General features: G+C 42.8%; 1 long non-coding RNA gene across 1 annotated transcript in view; it reads left to right on the top strand.

The window, feature by feature from the left end:
* LOC308483991 overlaps positions 1-19,095 on the top strand; it is a 66,124-nt gene that overhangs the window by 46,615 nt on the left and 414 nt on the right. The window contains exon 5 of the long non-coding RNA XR_013989853.1: positions 3,820-3,920. This is a non-coding gene — a long non-coding RNA (uncharacterized lncRNA). The remainder of the gene's footprint in view (positions 1-3,819; positions 3,921-19,095) is intronic.

The following is a 19,095-nucleotide window of genomic DNA, read 5'->3' as shown; positions in this document are numbered from 1 at the left end:
TGCACTACTGTAATGTGCTGTATGTGGTGCTGCCCTTGAAGATGGTCTGGAGGCTTCAGGGAGTATAGAATGCATCTGCTAGGCTGGTAAGTGGGGCAGCCTGATGGGAGCATGTGTGATGGCTGCCAGTGAGCTACAAGACTCAAATCAAGGTGTTTGTGCTAGCATGCCAAGCCCTAAATCACTTGAGATCCAAGCACCTTCTCCAGTATCTTAGACCCTGTGACCAGCAGAGGAGGACTTGTTGATGGTGCTGCCACTTGGGGATGCCTGGTTGGTGTCGACCCAGAACAGCATAGCATAACATAATAGCTCCCCATTTGTGGAATGTCCGCCCTCAATATTAAACCCCAGGAGGAATTTAAAAACATTCCTGTTTACCCAGGCATTTGATGACAGAGAGATAAGGTTCTTGGCAACCCTAAAATCATTGGCTGAGAGAGAAGGTGATTGTTTTAAAACAATTTTTAGAACTTCTAAAAGAGTTTTAATGTTACTGTTTTAATTACCGTATTTTTCGCTCTATAAGATGCACCAGACCACAAGACGCACCTAGTTTTTGGAGGAGGAAAACAAGAGGAAAAAAAATTCTGAATCTCAGAAGCCAGAACAGCAAGAGGGATCACTGCGCAGTGAAAGCAGCAATCCCTCTTGCTGTTCTGGCTTCTGGGAGAGCTGCACAGCCTGCATTCGCTCCATAAGACGCACACACATTTCCCCTTACTTTTTAGGAGGGAAAAAGTGAGTCTTATAGAGCAAAAAATATGGTATATGCTTGCTGTCCTTGGGAACTTCAGAAGGAAGCATAGGGTAGAATTAACAACAACAACAACAACAACAATTCTTCAAGCTCTCTCAGTTTCTCATTTTTCCAGTCTTATGTCTAGTTCTCCTCATTTCCACATCAGCTTGCCATTTTAAAAAAAGTCCTCATGAGCCAAGCAATTCACACTTTCCAAAATGATACCTGAACCAAAACACAACCACCCTTTGAAATTTGCGCTTCTAGACTTCCGGGTTGGCGCCATCGCCGAATGGCGGACTCCCTCCGAGCTCCGGAGGGAGCCTGCTCGGCAGGGGCTGGGTCCTACCGCACCGGCGATGCGGGGACCCTTAAAAACCACGGCCACGAGGGCCGTGGACATGGAGACTCGGCTGGCACCGTCAGCGCCCTCCCGACTCGTGAAGGAGCCTTTTTAAAGGCTACGGATCGGGTGCCGGGGAGAAGCGTGGTGCTTTGAGTCCTCTGCTATCCCTGCCGAGCGCAGCCGCATGCCATCCGGCGGAGAGCGCTGACTTCTTCCATTGAAAATTCGGACTTTTTAACAACAACCCGTGAGTAATTTGGAAACTGGGTTTAAAAGGAGGAAAAAAAAAGAATTTCCTTTCGATTTGGACACGAGCGGGGGGGGGATCCAAAAAGGAAGTCAGTCCCCCCCCCTATTGTAAACCTTCTAAGACAAGGACGGGGAAACCAAGGTCCAAAAAGATTTGTATTGCTGATAAAACCTAAGAATTCCACGATGGGAAATTATAAGAACTGTGCTGGAGGACGAATTGAGGGAGAAGAAACGTAACCCCCCCCCTGGGAACCGGGGTGATTGAAGAGAGAGCCTGGTGAAAAGAGTCGGAGATTTTGACAGCTGTCAAAGTAGCTGTCAAAGTCGGAAAGCAGAGAGGATTTTATTATGAGAACTTTGCTGGCTAAATTTGTTACAATTTGCTACAACTTTTTAAAACTTGGATACAAAATGGCGAAAACATGGATAACAATCGGACTTTTGGACTAGAGAAAACAAAGTTACAATAATCCCCCTAGAGGAGTTTCGGGACATTACAAAGATGGTTGTAAGTGGAAAAATACCATTGGAATTTTATAGAACTGGTTATCTTCTGGGAAAGCTGCAAAACGGAAATAATATTTTGTCTACAGGGTGTACAGCTAAAGGAGACAATAGAATTTTCTATTGAAGAAAGGAAGGGACTGAACGCAAGTTTTTGTTCCTGAATAACAATAATCCCTGCAGACTTACTAAGCTTCTGAATTAGAACGTTTCAGCAGCGGAACAAGAGGAAACTGGACTACAATTTGGAAAGAACAATGGGGGGAGCTTTATTAAAGATCTGAAGCTAAGTGCTTTAAAAAATAAATTATGTAAGGGAAAAAACAAAAAACAAAAAAAAAAAACCAGCAAGGAGTTGGGGGAAAATAGGTGATTTATGGATTGTAAGAATTCCAGGCGGATAACATGGTTTGGTGGTCAGGGGGAAATTAAACCGGGGACAGAGGGGGAGAACTAAAATCCAAAGGCTTGTCAATTTCTTTCTTTGAACTGGTTTTGTTTCATCTATTCTATCTTTTATTTCTTATTTCTGATATTTTTATTATGTGGGGAGTCTTTATTATTAAAAAAAAAAGGGAAATTGTGGAATAAAAATGGGGTGGGCCCTGGGAAAGAAACTTTTGGCTTTTTATTAAGGGTATTGATGAGGAGTGTAGAAATTTTAAATTCGAACAATGGTCTAAACAAATTAAGTTTTTAATCAGAATTGAGAGCTTGTGGAGCCAACAATATGAAACAGGAATATGATAGGGGTGGGGGAAGGGGGGAGTCCCAGAAAGTGGATATATGAAAATAAGGTTCTGAATGTATTTTAACTTTTTACTTTCTGTATTTTTGAAAATTTTAATAAACATTATTTAAAAAAAAAAAAATGAAATTTGCGCTTCTCCAAATGTTGCTGTGCATTTGTCCAGCAAAGTAATGTATATGATACACATATACAAAACTAAAGTGTGCCAATAACTGCATATATTAGTGAAAATAACATGCATTAGGGAAATATAAATATTAGGGAAATGTGCTTTGCAAAATTTCAAAAAATGTGTATATTAGGAGAAATTATTGCCAAAACACTGGTGAATTTTCATGAAAAGTTTTTACTAAAATGCAGATGAATCTTCAGAATAACTTTGAAAAATCACAAACTGATGTGGAAATGTGAGAACTGAACTTAATGCTGGAAAAATGAGCAATGGTAAGAAACTGAAATTGACATATAGTGAGCCTGCAACTTGTGTGCATTTAACTTGTACACATACAGCTTTACGCACTTGGCATTTTTCCCACGGAAAAAAAGATTTTGACACCCAATGTGTTTTGACGATACACAATTTTGGCTTTAAGGGTGGTGCCCTCATAAACTGAGGGCTTGCTGTATTTGCCCATCAGTAGCCCCACCACGCTGGCTGTTATTGCCTTTTGCACCTGGAAACAGAGCAGGAGCTGGTACTGATGCGTACTGAATTGCCTGACAGCCTGGGAGAGCTAGAACAGTCTGTCTTGAATCCACTGTTCTTAAGCCACAATCAGATTTGCTAGCAGGAAGTTTATGGGTGGGTGGATAGGGTTCCCCTGGGCATATGATGAATTTTACAATATGCCAGTAAGTGGATTTATTTCCAGTCATGCCGTCTGTCAGTAGACAAAATGAGACATCCAGCAAAAGTCTTGCTGTCCCTAGAGGCTGCCTTTGAGGAACTCTGGAAAAATGCCAGAACCATGTTAATATATCTAGTTTTCCAAAAGAACATTGCAACCACCCCCCAATCTACCTATTGCCTGCCTCCCCATTTCTTTCCCCAAAGAAGTGAAGACACATGTCTTGAAATGATGTGTGTTCCCTCAGAGTCAACTCCTTTCCACCCAAGTGGCCCTTCAAGGCTAGTGGCTGGTTCGAATTAAGTAAAATTAGTCAAGCAGAGAGAAAGAGAGGACATGTTTTTCCAGCTTACTAGATACACCCCTCCTTTTCCAGCTTACTTCAGTCCAGACACCTCTCTTTTATGAGGAACCTGTGGTTTCCACCTTCTCCATTTGCACACATTGAAGCTTCAGTCCGGACATGGAATTGCCCAGGTGAGGTCTCTGTCCCTCTCTTTTAAAGGCATCTGTAGTATATAGCATATAGTACAGACATCCAATACTGGTTTCACACTGCCCACCTGCACCTAGGTATGTCAGAAGGCATTATTTTACATTCCACCCTGTATTTACTGCATGCAGCACTGTTTCCATTCCACTGCAGTTTGTCTACTGCCAAAAATTATGTTATTCATCTCACGGTCTACTGTGGTGAAATTTAGTAAATTATGTAATTAATTATATAAATTTCATTGTCATTTTGTTCTTCCACTCCATTCATTTCAAAGAAATCCCAATGCAAATTGTGTCAGGGAGGGAGACACACACGACCAATTATGAATTGTTTGTGTACTGACAGCAACAAAAGTGAATACCAATCGTATTCACTGGATTCATTTCCATTCTGATCATGGGACGAATAAGCAAACATTGCTAATTCCCGCTTCTGTTTTTGTCAGAATTCTCCAACATCCCTACCTGCATATATTCAAAAAGTAACTTTATACAAGTCTCTATAGGAACATTACAGAAAATATTTTTACTTCATTATGGCCACATTCATATTTGCAAGTACTTGGGTTTCGTAGATGTGCCCTGCTCTTTAACTTTTTTTTTTTTTTTTTACTGAGGATGGCTTTGGATGTTGTGAGATGCAGGGGGCAGAAAGTATGAATCATTTACGTTTCCTTTTCTCAGTATTTATTTTTGATGCCTGAATTTGAACCCCACACATCCGTGCACTTGAGGGCTCAAAGCTCAGTGACGCACCTCATGCTTTGCATGCAAAAGGCCCCAAATTAAAACCCTGGCAGGAACAGCTCAGCAGGTGGGGCAGAGCCACTAAGTTAGCTTTCTGGGAGGTGCATTGCTGTTGCCAACTGGGAGGGATAAGGCTGTGGGGGAGTCAGCGCAGTGTCATTGTGCTGGATTGGCTCCAGCAGAGAATTTGCACCACACCAACCTCACATTGCCCCTCTTTCTCTCAGCAGGAACCCACCTGCCAGTATGCCAGTAAAGTGGCTCTGCCCCACTTGTCAAGATCCTTCTGGTTCCTGGCACCCCCATTTAAAGGCCGGAGAAGACCTATGCCTAAGCCCCTGGAGTAGTTGGGATAGACTGGGGACGAGGAACTGGGGGCCCTTCAGACGTTGTTAGACTCCAATTCCTATGAATCCTAGGCATCAACGCCAATGGTAAGAGATTATCGGAAATGTAGTTCAATGGGATCCAGAGGCCACCACACTGGCTGTCCCTGACTTAGGTGGACCAATGGCCTAATTATAGGGCAGTTTCGTAGTGTATCCTGCACCCGCATTCTCCTTCTGCCTGATCCCTGTCCTGCCCTCACAATTCAACCTGGATTGGGGAAGTGGGGGGGGGGGGACTGAATCTGGAATCTAAATGGCCCCTCCTCTCCCTCAACACTGTGAGAACGCTATTACTGGGAGTGGCAGTGTATTTTCAGCTGGTTGAATAGTTTCATTCCTCTCCGTTTTATTGCATTGTGGTTTGGTGATTTATGTGAATTAGCAATCAGTTTAGTGGTTTAGTGATTTAGTGATCAGTTCTTGACTTGTCACCCTGGAGCGTGATCAAGAGACAACAACCAGCAACTAGCAAAACCTCTCTCTCTCTCTCTCTCTCTCTCTCTCTCTCTCTCTCTCTCTCACACACACACACACAAATATTAGGGTATTAATTTAATATATATGGGGAGACATGCTAAAATATATGCTCCTGGGTGACCTTGGAGACTCTAACCTTAATACATAAGCTTGTTGTGATGATATAATGGGGTAACTCCTTGTATGCTGCTCTAAGCTCCTTGAAAAAAAGGGTATGATAGAAATGTCAATAATGTATGGCATCTTCCAAAGTCTGTAAGAGCCTCTCAACAACTTATGTTGACAAAGTACCAATATTTATTTTAAGGGCAACATTTCAAAGGAGGAAAAATCCTAAAGTAAGAACAAAGATTTCAGCACAGTCTTCTGTCCAAGCCAGAAAACACAAGCTTGGGGTTTTAACATTTCTTTCTTCTTGCCAAAAAATGACAATTAAGTGACTTAAATTATTTTTAATGCTCACAAATTTCTCTTGCATTCCAAATGGTTTCCCATGGGAAAAAATGGCTGAAAACTTGCTGGCTGGGCGACAAATCTGAAGAGCTTGTTCCGATGTCATCCTAGGCCAAAAGTGGGAGACCTGAGCCCAGGATCACACCACTCATTGACCCTGCTTTGTACCCTGCATCAGTGTTTTTGCCTTGCTGCAGTATGTCTGAAGGTTGGCAACATCAACTTCACCATGCGTGAATCGCTTGCAGATAACCACAGTACCTGGAGACAGACAGACAGGCCATGTATCCACAGCAGTGACCAGAAGAGGAATGACCGCTGGGAGGAGTGCAGAGAGAAGAAACCCCATGGTGAACCTCCAACAGCACAGTGGGTTGCCTTAATCTGCCCCAGCTGCGACAAAACATGTCTCTCTTGTGTTGGTCTCTACAGCCACAGCAGCTGTAACCTAACAACAGTTTGACTTCACCCCCAAAGGCACACTCCTCCATTGCCTCCCAAGACAGACAGACGCCAACAAAATGTCTTCAAACTCTGATAATGCCTCTTGCTTGCCCAGATGGAGGATAGAGAGGAGGCATACCAATGTGTATAGAAGCTACTCTACTATACATATTTAAAATTTACATCAATCATTCCACCTACCCTAAACATGTGCCCACTGCAAGATTGTTTAGAAGAAAATGCACCCCTTAGGCTGATAAAGGTTCCCCCATCATCCCTGACCACTGGTATTGTTAGCTAGGGATGATGGGAGTTGTAGTCCCAAAACATCTGAAGGGCTGAGTTTGGGGATGCCTGGTTTAAAAGGTTGCTCAGCAGCTGTAGTCTGTATGTGAAGTATCAGGGTTGGTGCTGCATAGAACGGTGCATTAGTGTTCATGTGCATGGATTTTTAACACTGATGTGCACTACATGCAAGGTGGAGCCATTTCCCCCTTAGGTCTTAAACTTGCAAGAGACCCCAAGGAGGGAGCAGAACTCTGAAACATGACAACACTAGCAAATTCACATTAACAAAATTGTACTAAAACACCGGTGACAGGAAAAAATAATGACAATGATTTACTTGGGGCAGGGACCATAAAATATAATCTGGTAAATAGATACCATTGCAAAAGCCTCTGGCTATCTGTAGCAGCTGTTGATTCTGACTTATAGGTGCTACAGTCCCTCAGGAGTTCCATTCCAGCTCTGGCATCACCCTTCACCCTTTGCTTCTGTGCGGACGCTTGCAGGACGAGAGGAAAATAGGAGGTTGTTATTCTCTAGTGCTGTAAGACGTGTAGCTGCTACAGCCAGCCAGAGGCTTCTGACCATGTGGAGGCTTTTTAAAAAGCCTCCTGCATGAACCATGCCAGAGATTCAGTTCATTGTAATGCTCTTCAGCAGACTAACGAGGAGATCGTCAAATAGGCAAAAAATAAGGAAAGGAGATTCTTTGCTTTGTACATTTGCTATTCCTGTCAGCACCTACTTTTTTGAATTATACCAGAGCTATTTCAAGCAAATATCCTACGGCCTAATTCCTGGGAAATCTGGTTTAGATTTGTTTATATATTTATTTATTCCAAAGGCTTCTATTGGTCACTTAAGCTGTCACTCACAGCCAGCTGCTTTGTGAGTAGAGTGGACTGGAAAGAAGGACTTTTGCACTTTCCATCTAGGCAATGCTTGTCTGTTCACAACATGAGAGATGGGGTGGGGAGGCAGGAGGGTGATTAGCTGTGGTGCCTTTCTTGCATGCTTCAGGAAATGCCAAGACTTGCAGAAAAATGTGACTGGTCCAAAACCTTCCCATTTCATGCATTGGTACAGCACTCTTAAGAAAAAGTGATGCGGCCTCTGTGATCCTGTTATATTGGGATTGGTGCAGCAAGCAGAACTCTGTTCCATAGACGGGGCAAGCAAATGGGCACTTCTTTGGGAAGGCTGGGCTTGGCCTAAGCAATTGAGGTGTTAGCAACTCCTCTGGAGCAGATGGGGGTGGAAAAGGTGAGAGTTTCCTCCTCAGAAGCTGAGCCAGAGGCAGCTTCTGGTAGCTCTGGAGGCAGGCTTGGCCTAACAAGCAGGGTGTCTTGAGTCAGAAGCAGCCCCTGGCAACTCTGGAGGCAGAGGCATGCCTGGGTGACTGATGGAGAGACAGGATGGGAAGAAGAGAAGCTCCCCCACTAGGACCTTCCCCAGGATCCTTCTCCCAAGTGGTTCCTTGGGCCCCTGAGGCTCTGGCATGGCCTTTCTGATCCCACTGGCCCCCTCCCCAGAATCATGTTGCATCAGGCCAGCCAGCCCGTAGGGACCCATGACAGCTGGGGCTGATGGGAGTTGTAGTCTAAAACATCTAGTAGGCACCAGGTTGAGGAAAGCTGTAGTACAGAGCAGATGGTGTGAGCTGCAGCAGCACTATCCCCCCTAGAGCAATCTGTTCGTGATGGAGAGGGCATGACATTGTGCTCCTCATTAAAGTGGTGTTGACTTAGGAGGTGCCCCTTTGCCCTAACTTGTTTCCACCTGAGGCGTAGCTGTTTGCAGGGTTTAGAAATCTTTAAAGGAGTCTTGTTATTTTACATGCAGATGCTGAAGGAGGTAAAGGGCTTGCCAAGATAAATAAACCTTTCCCTCGCCAAAATTGTTCAAAGGGAGAGGGTAGATTTGAAGAGGGTTGTGCCAAAAGGATTACTTCTCGACAACGTTTTTGTTTTTTTGTTTTTTTGCAAAGTGCACCAGCTTTTCGTGTTAATGCCTGCAAAATGCAAATTTGGAGCGTGTACCCCTGGCATCCACCAGCGGACAGGGCAGCAGGGTGGGTGGGTTATACATTCTTGGGCTGAAGAGCAACAGTGTCAGGAATTTTATATGCGCCTGAGGAATCTGTCAAATATCTTGAACATTCATCGTACCAAACTCTTCTCATTGGGCATTCTCTAAGCACTGAGAAAGCTCCAGTTACTTTTGTGGTCCTCTACTGGGAGATCAAGATGTTTTTGAGAGCTTATAAAAATAATGCATACTGCATGGGTGGTCTTTAGGGTGAGATTCTGCCTTCTCTTCTTGATGGTGGCAGAAGAAGAAAGACAGAGGTTCTCAAGCAGAAGTCTCTCATGATCTAGTGCAGGTGTTGGCAAACACTTTGGGACTGTAGACACACTTGGAAGTTTTAGAAAGTGTCATGGGCACTAGTTTAAAAATGGCTGCCATGGGGGCATGGCATATCACAAAATGGCAACCAAATCAGTCAAGGCCACACTCACTGACTGTGGCCATATCCGCACCATACGTTTAAAGCACTATCATACCACTTTAACAGTCATCCCTTCCCCTAAAGAATCCTAGGAACAGCATGTTGTTCAGGGTCCTGAGAGTTGTTAGGAGACTCCATTTCCTTTCACAGAGCTGCATTGTTCAGAGGGGTTTAACAGTCAATCTCTCTTCCCAGGGAATTATGGGAACTGCAGTTCTGTGAAGAGAATAAGGTAAGGTTACGTTTCCCGGGGACAGTCCGCAGATTTACAAATCATTCCCCTGACAAAATCCTATCGTTCCCACTGAAGTTGAAAAGTGTCCCCAGATTCATTGGAAAAAAATCTGGTAACCTTAGAATAAGGGTCTCCTAACAATTCTCAGCACCCTTAGCAAACAAAATTCCAAGAATTCTTAACTGTTTAAAGTGATATGATATTCTTTTAAATGCATAGTGTATGTAGCCAAAGAGAAATTCTTTTCACCGCTCCATGGTTCAAAATTGAAGGGAAGGTGGGTTTCCCATTCTGGCACCCAGATACATGTGAGCATGTCTGAAGGGGCATGCTCAATGTGCAAGAGGCAGAGCCAGAACAAACAGAAACTGTTCTTTTGTACTGTGGATTTCCGAGGGATATTTACCAAGACTTTCCGCAAGCATCCATAGGAGGTACTGGCCAACACAGTGGCTCCTGTGGATGTGATGTTTGTGGCCTCTGATCTAATGGTTCAAACTGGAGGACAGGAAGCAGGATTGGGAATTTGTTATAGAAGCAAAAATGGTAGCCTAGATTAGCGCTCTGGACCTTCAAGCCAAGAGCTGTAAAACTCCACAATGACACAATGACATGGGCTTTGTGTTCCTCCTTGCATATGTATGTTCACAAACTCAGCAAGAAGATAATGAAAGCTCTGCTGCATCTGAGTGAAGGTCCAGCTACCCTAGCATCCTGTTTCCTATTCAACAGGAGGCAACCAAAAGGTTTCTGGGAATCTCATAAGCAGAGGCTCGAAGGCACAGCAGCCTTCTCTCTCTCGTGGTCACAAGCAATTGGTGCTGAGCAGCTTGTGGCCATTAAATACAGCAGTTCCAATGGCTGCTCATGGCAAGAAGACAGTTGGCATGGATCCCTGATAAATTTATCTATTATTACTATTTTCACATTCATAGACCACTCTTCAACATATCAAAGTGATCCCAGGGTAGTTTTCCTGGGTGACAAGATTATTTAGATCTATTCCAATCTGGGTTCAGGCCTGGCCTTGGAAGAACTGAGTGGCTCTTGGTTACCCTTTGCAGGGAGCAGGGCAAGAGGAGTGCAACTTTGCTCTTGCTTATGGATCTCTCGTTGGCTTTTGATACCATCGACCGTGTTATCCTCCTGGTCTGGCTCTGGGGAATGGGAATTGGAGGCACTGGTTCCAATCCTGCCTTTGGATCTAGGTCCATAGAAGTAGCATTGGGAGAATTTTCTAATACATCAAGACAGCCTAACAGAGGCCCAGAACTCTGGAACCCTCTCCCCAACAGAGATATGGAGACAAAGAACCACAGTGACCAAGAAAGAAAACTGTACATGGTTATTAAACAAAAGCCAACAGGGTAGGGAGAGCCCCAGGTCTAAGTCAAAGCAAGTCACCAAGCAGCCACCACTAGAGATAGGGGCTGGGGAGGGATTCAGTTCAGGTGGCATTTTTTTTGTAAACCACTGTGACATGATGATGATGATGATGATGATTTGTTACAATCAAGCTGTGTATACATTTAATGAAATGTAAAAAAATTCTGAACTTACCTAATTTGCATTTTCCAAAACCATACACAAATTGAAATGCAATTATCCTTCAAAATTTGCACTTCTCCAAATTTTGCAGTGCAGTTCTACAGCCAAGTAATATATCCAAAATGCATGTACTGGGCTAAAGTGTGCATATATTAGTGCAAATACAGTGGTGTACAAAAATGCATTATACTAGGGGAAATCATTTGCAAATGTTTGTATATTAGGAAAAAATACATACAAAAATGTGTACATTGGGAGTAATTTACACTAAAATGCTGATGATTTAAAAAATATATATATCATGAATTGATATAGAAATGTGGAGAACTGGAAAGTGAAAAACGAAAAGTGACATATTCACCTAGCAGTGTCTACAACAACATCAAAAATGGCAGCCTGCATTGCCCCCCCCCCTCCAAAATGTAATCCAATTTACCCTTTGCAGGGAAAATCCAATGACTGTTGCCAATGACTCCTTGGCGACATCTCAACAACACGTTTGCAGATTAAGCCCCTGTCTTGGAAGCACCCCCAGTCTCTCCCTCCCCTCCAAAAGCACAACCACACACAAAACCTTTAGTCGTTTTCTTGTCAAACAACCCCGCTGCAACATTTCTTGGGAAACGGAGGTTGTGAGCCACCGGCTACATATCAGCTGCTCACTGGCAACAGTGTCTGGGCTCCTTAAATCCCTGTTAATCCCACTGCTTCTTCTTTTAAGTGCTCTCCCAAAGCCCACCCATTAATCTTCTTGCCATGGGCAATGCTTGGCACGCAGCAGTTGAGGATGCTTTGCTTCATGCTTTTCGTGTTGCTCCAGAGTGGGAAATAGACCAGGAAGCTGGGCTCGCCTCCATTCCTCCATGCATACCTGTCAACAGCTAAAAAACGTGAAAGGAAGTGGTGCCACATGCTGAGCTTGGGCGCAGCACTCGCTCGCAGGATTTGGCCCACCCAGGCATGCATAAGCAGAAAGCGGATCAGATTCAGTCTGTGCCAAGTGGTGGAGTCAAGTCAGATGTGGGGTCATGGCAGGCCAGAGGTTGAAGCCAGGGACCCCGGCTGGGCACAGCAACTTACTAGATGGGCTTGGCAATCCTCACAGGCCAAGAGGGATTCTAAAGCCAGAGAGCCTGTTCCAGGAACCAGGACTTGCCAGCTCTCCCACTTTGAAGAGGAGACGCCCAGCCTTAGGACGTAACCTTCCTTCCATTCCCATAAGAAGACAGCTCTTTCTATGTAGGCAAATGATCCTGTGCATGAGAGGAAGTCCAGTTTAATCCACTTCACTTACTTTCAGGTAAACATGTGCAGGATTGGGCTGCATTTTGCAAAAGGAAGGTGGTGCAGCATAGGGGCCAAGTGTGTGTACAGTAAGCCAGCAAGTCCCAGTTCAAACCTCCCTTCCCCTCCCTTCAGTTACTGAATGCACTGGTTGGATTTTAAGCAAACCACAAATCTCTTCAAGTCTTGCCTATAAATATGAAGCTATTGTGAGGATTTTTGAGATGGTGGTTATGAATCTATTCGAACCCTCAGGGAAAGCATTCTATAGGTGTTAAGTATTGTAATTATAGCAGTGTTAACTCTTGAGCCATGGTGTTGAAATGTGCTTTCAAAACTCTGTGTTTGCAAAGGTTATCCTTTGAGTACTTTGAGATATGATGCATGTGATCTGCACAGTTTATAATGGAATTAGCTGAACGCAATTCAGAAAACACAATTCTGTTGCATGTTATGGGTTTTATTGGATTTCAGTGCATCAAGATATTTCTGTGGGTTTGCCTTAAAGCAGTACCTGGGCAGAGTCTTGGATTTGATGGAGGAATGTTAATAGTTCCGAATACTTAGAAGATTGCTTCTTGAGAAAAGCCAACCACAATCTACATACTCACCATACATTTGAAGCACATTCAAAGCACATGATTTCCCCCAAAGAATCTTGGAAACTGTAGTTTGCCCCACACAAAGCTCATACCCCACAAGTTTCTCAGAAATATCAGGACATCCTATTGATTATCGTGAGAGAACAGCAGACATTTTGGTTGCCGTGGTCTCTCGCAATTTCACTGCATGATTCTCCCCCAAGAAAAATTCTTTTTGGTGAGCAGTGATCTTGTGTGGTGCCCCAAAATGTGTGTTTTGGGCTTTGCCCCCCCCCCCAAACTGCTTTTTTTTTGGAGGGGGACGACCATGGTGCAAAATCGTGAGATCACAGCAACCAAAATGGGTGCCATGCTCTCATGATAAAAAATGGAAAGATGGTGTCTGGGAAGATGGTGTCCCATATATTGGCTTCAATGTGTTGGAGGGTATGAGAGCTACAATTCCCACCACCCTTAGCTTATTCACACTAGCTCAGTTGGAGATCAGCCAAGGCTGGTGTAAGACCTCCAAAAGTGACATGGTAGGCTTGGTCACGTGACTCATTAACCTGTCTTACAACCCTATTTTAAAGGTTTGTTTCCCCAGCCCCTCCCTGACTTAGGCAGAATGGGATTTTGATTTCTGCTGCTGAATGGGATTTTGATCTTGTGCAATTTTACACCTGCTTAACTTACACCGGCTTGCTTTACACCAGCTACTTACTCATAGGATTGCTCCCTAGGTCTATGTGTGAAAAATAAGGGAAATGGCAGTTTCTCATAAAGATTGAGAGAGAGAGACAGGGAGGAGAGCTGAGTATGGGGCTCTGTAAGCATCTGGAGAGGGCAGCTGTCTCTGTCTGAAGTTCTGATGTCGGGCAGTAGATTTGCTTGTCAAGCACAGTTTTTAAAATGTATACGTCCAACACATATTACAAAATTGCAATAAACTTCCAGTGACCTCATTTCCTATAGTAAACCAAACTTGGGTAAATGCAACAGCTATGGAATTTCCAGAGAATACACTCTCTCTCTCTCTCTCTCTCTCTCTCTCTCTCTCTCTCGTGTGTGTGTGTCGCAAAATATGGAGGGCTGTAATAGATGGGGAGGAGGGATTCATGAAATTTGGGTGCTCTGGCTAGCATGAGTGGAAGCATTTTATTCTCTGTTTATTTAGCAAGATTTATGTAGTGCTTAATCAAGAGAAAATATCTAACGGGTTTACATAAAATTGCATAAAATATTCATTAAGAATAACCATAAAAACAGACTTTAAAAACAGACATAAAAATAAACAGATTTTAAAAACAAATGTGCATAATAAAAATATATGGATTGTATCCAAGGCTAGTCCTGCTCCACATAGACCCATTGAAAGCAATGGATATGACTAACTTACACTGAGTAACTTCAGTGGGTCTACTTTGAGTAGAATTTAGGTAACTACAGGCCTACGTCTGGGGAGGCTTCTCTAAACAGAAAGAGCTTTAGCAGGCACCATTGCCAACCTGTTTCCCTCCAGATGTTTTGGACGACAGCTTCCATCAGTGCCAGTCAGCCTTTGTTCATGGGAGCTGAAGTCCGAAACATCTGGAGGGGAAAAGGCTAGCAAAGGCTGTGCTGTTGAGTACAACCAAATGCCTTTCCTTACAAAGTGTACCCCTAGAGCTAAAATGATTCACTTGTATAAAAATGTTTTGTTTCCCATCATTTCAGTAAACTGAAGTTAATTGCATATTGTGCAGCTCGCTTGTTTTACACTATATGTTGAAGTACAACACAATTACAAAAATATAAACCAGCGCCTGTTTTACTCAGAACATATTGCAACGTTCACAAATATTCCCCAGACATATAAATGATAACATTCTCAAATAGAGAACCTGTCACCTTCCGGATATTGCTGGGCTACAAGTCAGCTGCATAGCTCAGTTGGTGAGAGCATGGTGCAGATAACACCAAGGTTGCAGGTTTGATCCCCTCCAGACATTGCTAGACTACAACTTCCAGCATTCCTGACCCCTGGCAATGTTTGTTGGAGGCTGATGGGAGCTGGAGTCCAATAACATCTGAAGGGCAACAAGTTCCCCATTTCTGGTCTAAAACTTCTGTAGCATTGACATTTAGGGGGAAATGAGAAAGGCAAGATGGTAGGGAGTTATAGAACTATAAGCTGTGTGTAAAGTTGTAAAATGTAAAATTTGTCTTTCTCATAGTATTAGAACTCTGTGCTACAGAGTGAGGTAGATTAGGAGCAGGATCACAAGAGGAAAAAGGAAGTATTTATTAAAACACATTTTTAACTTATGGAACTCACTGCCACAAGATGTGGTAAATGCTGCTTGCTTCGATGGCTTCAAAAAGAGCTTAGGTCCTTCATGAATGGTGTCTTTTAGTTTTAGGCAGTCATTTGCTGTTCTGCTGCAACGTTCATGTGGAATTGCAACTTGTGCAGGTATACAACTGTTTGCATAGGTACATCCGGCTATATTTCATCCACACTAGTGGATGTGACACAGCTAGACCTGTGGGTACGTGGCAAGTTTCACTCCCTAAATGCTCTGTCACCTGCTTGTAAGACCAGTGGTTTTGGAGATGCATTCCAACAGCATCCCTACTCAAGCAATGTGGGTGGGTGGGAGGTAGGTAGAGGGTGCAGTGGTTGTATTCACCAGCCCCATCACCAACTTCCCTGCCCCATATGTATCTAAAATATCATCTCACCTCTTCTATACCCAGTCAATCACTCTGCTCTGCAGATGAGGGCCTCCTGCAGATACTATCTTATCGAGAGCTCCTTTCTGCAGTGTAGGAATTAGGCCTTTGGTGTGGTGGCACCCGTCTTTGGAATTCCCTTGCATTAAATATTAGACTGTTGTCCTTTCAGCACCCATTGAAGGTCTTTCTTTTTAACAAGCCTTTTAAGCAGTGATCTTTCCCAGTCTACATCTGTAATGTTTTTATTTTTTTTAAAAAAAGATATTTATTGAGATTTTCAAAATGTTACAAAAAAGAGAAAAAAATAAAATAGAAGCAGAAGAGAGTACAAAGGATACAAATAATTGACAAGATAGGAAAAAAAGAGGGGGGAAAAAACCAACCCCTTCCCACCATGTACGAAAAAATTGCAAATGAGAAAAAATGACAGAAAAAAAGAAAAAAAGAAGAATGCAAAAATCACAAAACTTTAAAAACATTTAAAAACAAATTCATTATTTTCAAATCCTTAACTGTCATTACCTTCTTTCTTAGACCTCCTCCTCCTCCCTTTCTTTGTATCCTAGTTATTAATTATCTCAGCAAATCCTTGACCTTATCTTTCTGTAATAAAATAAACCTTAAAACTTAAATCTTATCCTTACCAACTTCTCATAATCATAATATTCTTTCATAATTCTTTAAACATCTTTGCTAAAGCCAAGTAATTTCATTCCAGCATTTTTCTATCATTCATCAATTTTATAAAACAGTTCTAATGGTAGAAAAAAGAGGTATAAACAGATCCCATCTTCATCCAGCGTCCCTTCCTTTTTTCATTTTTTTAAAAAAGATATTTATTAAATTTTCCAATAAAAAGAACACATCAATAAAAGATTAAACATGAAAACATAAAAAAGAAATACACAATTCAAAAATACACAATACATAATCCAAAAAAGAAAAAAAAGAACAAAAAAACATTTTCATCTCCATTTTTAAATTTACTTATTTTCTGGACCTCCTCATACCTCCCTCTTTTGTATTCCAGTTCAAATTGTTTGTCCAGCAATTTCTTTCCCTCTTTTTTAATCCCAATCTTTAATCTCAATGTAATATAACATTAAAATTTTACCTCTTAAAAACCAAATTTCCATTTCCTTAAACTTTTTTAATCCTAATCCTTAATCTTAATCTATCTATAACTTTAAATCCTGTACAACTGGAAGCCACTTGTTTTCAATCCAACATCACTCTAACATTCTTTAATTTTGCAATGTTTCTGCAGATAGTCTTTGAATTTCTTCCAATCTTCCTCCACCGACTCTTCTCCCTGGTCACGGATTCAGCCAGTCATTTCCGCCAGTTCCATATAGTCCATCAGTTTCATCTGCCATTCCTCCAGTGTGGGAAGCTCTTGTGTCTTCCAATACTTTGCAATGAGTATTCTTGCTGCTGTTGTTGCATACCATCCAGCGTCCCTTCCTCCTGGTTCCGGGTTTTGTCAGTCCTTATTCCCGTCAATCTAGCCCATTAACCTGGCAACCTTATGTCCGAGGCCCTCAAGTCTCTTCCATGACCCTTCCGCAGCTCTTCTTCATTTGTAACTGTATTTTCCCTTGTCTCCTGCTCGTGGTAACTCCAGCTTGACAATGTTTTTAACCCTTCTCAACAGATCAGCCCCTTTTCCATGTTCAACAATGAATTCCATGTAGTATTTAAAAGCATGTTTCAAAGGCCCTCCAAAATTGAGAGCCCCCACAGTCCCAAACATCTCACGGCCCGTTGCCATATTTGAAAAGTCCAAACATCCCAGCATAGGGGGGTCAATCCAGCCCCCCATTTCCAAACCAAGCCAAACTTTTCCTTTCCAGATATGGCTTTTTCCAAGTTCATTTGTCAAATCCAAAAAATCATATTCCTGTTGGGCCTGTTCTGTCAAAACACACTCCTGATTTAATGTCAAAAACTCCTGTTCTGTCAAGACACACTCCTGATTTAAATCCTGAGTGGGCTGCACATATTTTCCCACTGTCTGTTCAAAGTTTCCCACTGCCTGTTCAAAATTTCTAGTCGAAGTCGCCATCCAGTTCACCTTCTCGTGTAATTGTTCCAGTAGATCGTTTGTTTTATAGAGAGCATACAACAAGGCTTCTGAATACATTGCCCTACAAGGTCAGATACTTGTTCCCACGGTTGTAATCTGTAAGCTGTCGACTCCCTGGAGTTAGTTACAGTTTCACAGTTACAATTTCACAGACTCCCCCTAGGGGGAAGACTTCTATTTATTCTTGCAACAAAGTTTCCTTTTTTAAGATACTTTGTCCATATATAATCCTTTAAAATGCGAAAGGGAACAGTGGAATCACTAGGTTTCTCTTCTTTTAGCCATCTGTCAAAAGCACTTGTCTTTGGTTAATGAACTTCACACATCAGTCCTGACAACCCGCTCCAGGATCAGGACGGAGGAAAGTTACTTCACTTTAAAGTCACTTTAAACAGTCCAAAAAGATCCCCCCCTTCTCCTGCTGTCGAAGGGGGGTTCCACAATTTTAAATGGTGAAATCCAATCTTTTAAAAGCGATTTTCTGAGCTCTAGTTTAAATTGCCTTTGCTTTATTCTCTTTACAAAAGAACGGAAGGATGACTTCCTGTTTAGACCTTCCCGTTCCGTACCAAATTCAAGTAAATTTTTAAAGTCTGATTCTTTCCTACTCGCAAGTCCTTATTTAATGTCCAATTGTTCAAAGTCTAAGAACTCACGGGTGCTTATTTTAAAGTCCAAATTGTCCCAGGAAAAAGGCAGCGCTCTCCGGCAACAGCTATGCGGCTTTGCTCCACGGAAATAGCAGTTGACTCACAGCACCGCGCCACTTCCCCCTCTTCACTTCGGAGCCCGTTAGTGGGTTCCTTAGCGGGTTGGGGAGGGCGCTAAAGGTGCCCGCCGAGTCCCATGGTCACAGGCTTCATCCGCCTGTGATTTTTAAGTGGGTCCCCGCTTCGCCATAGCGGAGAAGACCCGTTTTCCATGGAGCTAGTCCCTCCAGTTCAGAGGGAGTCCGCCATTGCTGGTGGCACCACCCCGGAAGCTACATCTGTAATGTTTTTAGATGCTTTGATTGTTCTATCACTGTTTGCTGCCCCGGGGCTCCTTTGGGAGGAAGGGCAAGATGTAAGTTCAAAAATAAATGGATTAATAAAATATACCACCCAGATCTTCCTGCATCGAGTGGGAATGAAGCTTCCAAATGGATTTGGATTAAGCCCCTGCACAATTGTGAAACCTAATAGTTTCTAATTGTGCAAAGGCTTCCCCTTCTTTGAGCAGAGTGCAGCTATAAGATCCCTTCATGCAAAAAGATCTCCTTTTGGGATGGAGATGTTGATACTGGGACTTGCACATGCTCTCTTTGAACGCCTGCAGAGGGCAACTGTGCTACACTGACGCAGGGTGGCTGAAAGTCCTTTCGAGTGATGTGGAAGCACACAACAGCCAAGTCTGCTA

Source organism: Podarcis pityusensis (genome assembly GCF_964106645.2).
Source record: "Podarcis pityusensis genome assembly, chromosome: 8".
In the NCBI taxonomy this organism is placed as follows: domain Eukaryota; kingdom Metazoa; phylum Chordata; class Lepidosauria; order Squamata; family Lacertidae; genus Podarcis; species Podarcis pityusensis.
The sequence above is the reverse complement of the archived record's forward strand: the minus strand, read 5'-3'. Positions and strand labels throughout refer to the sequence as shown.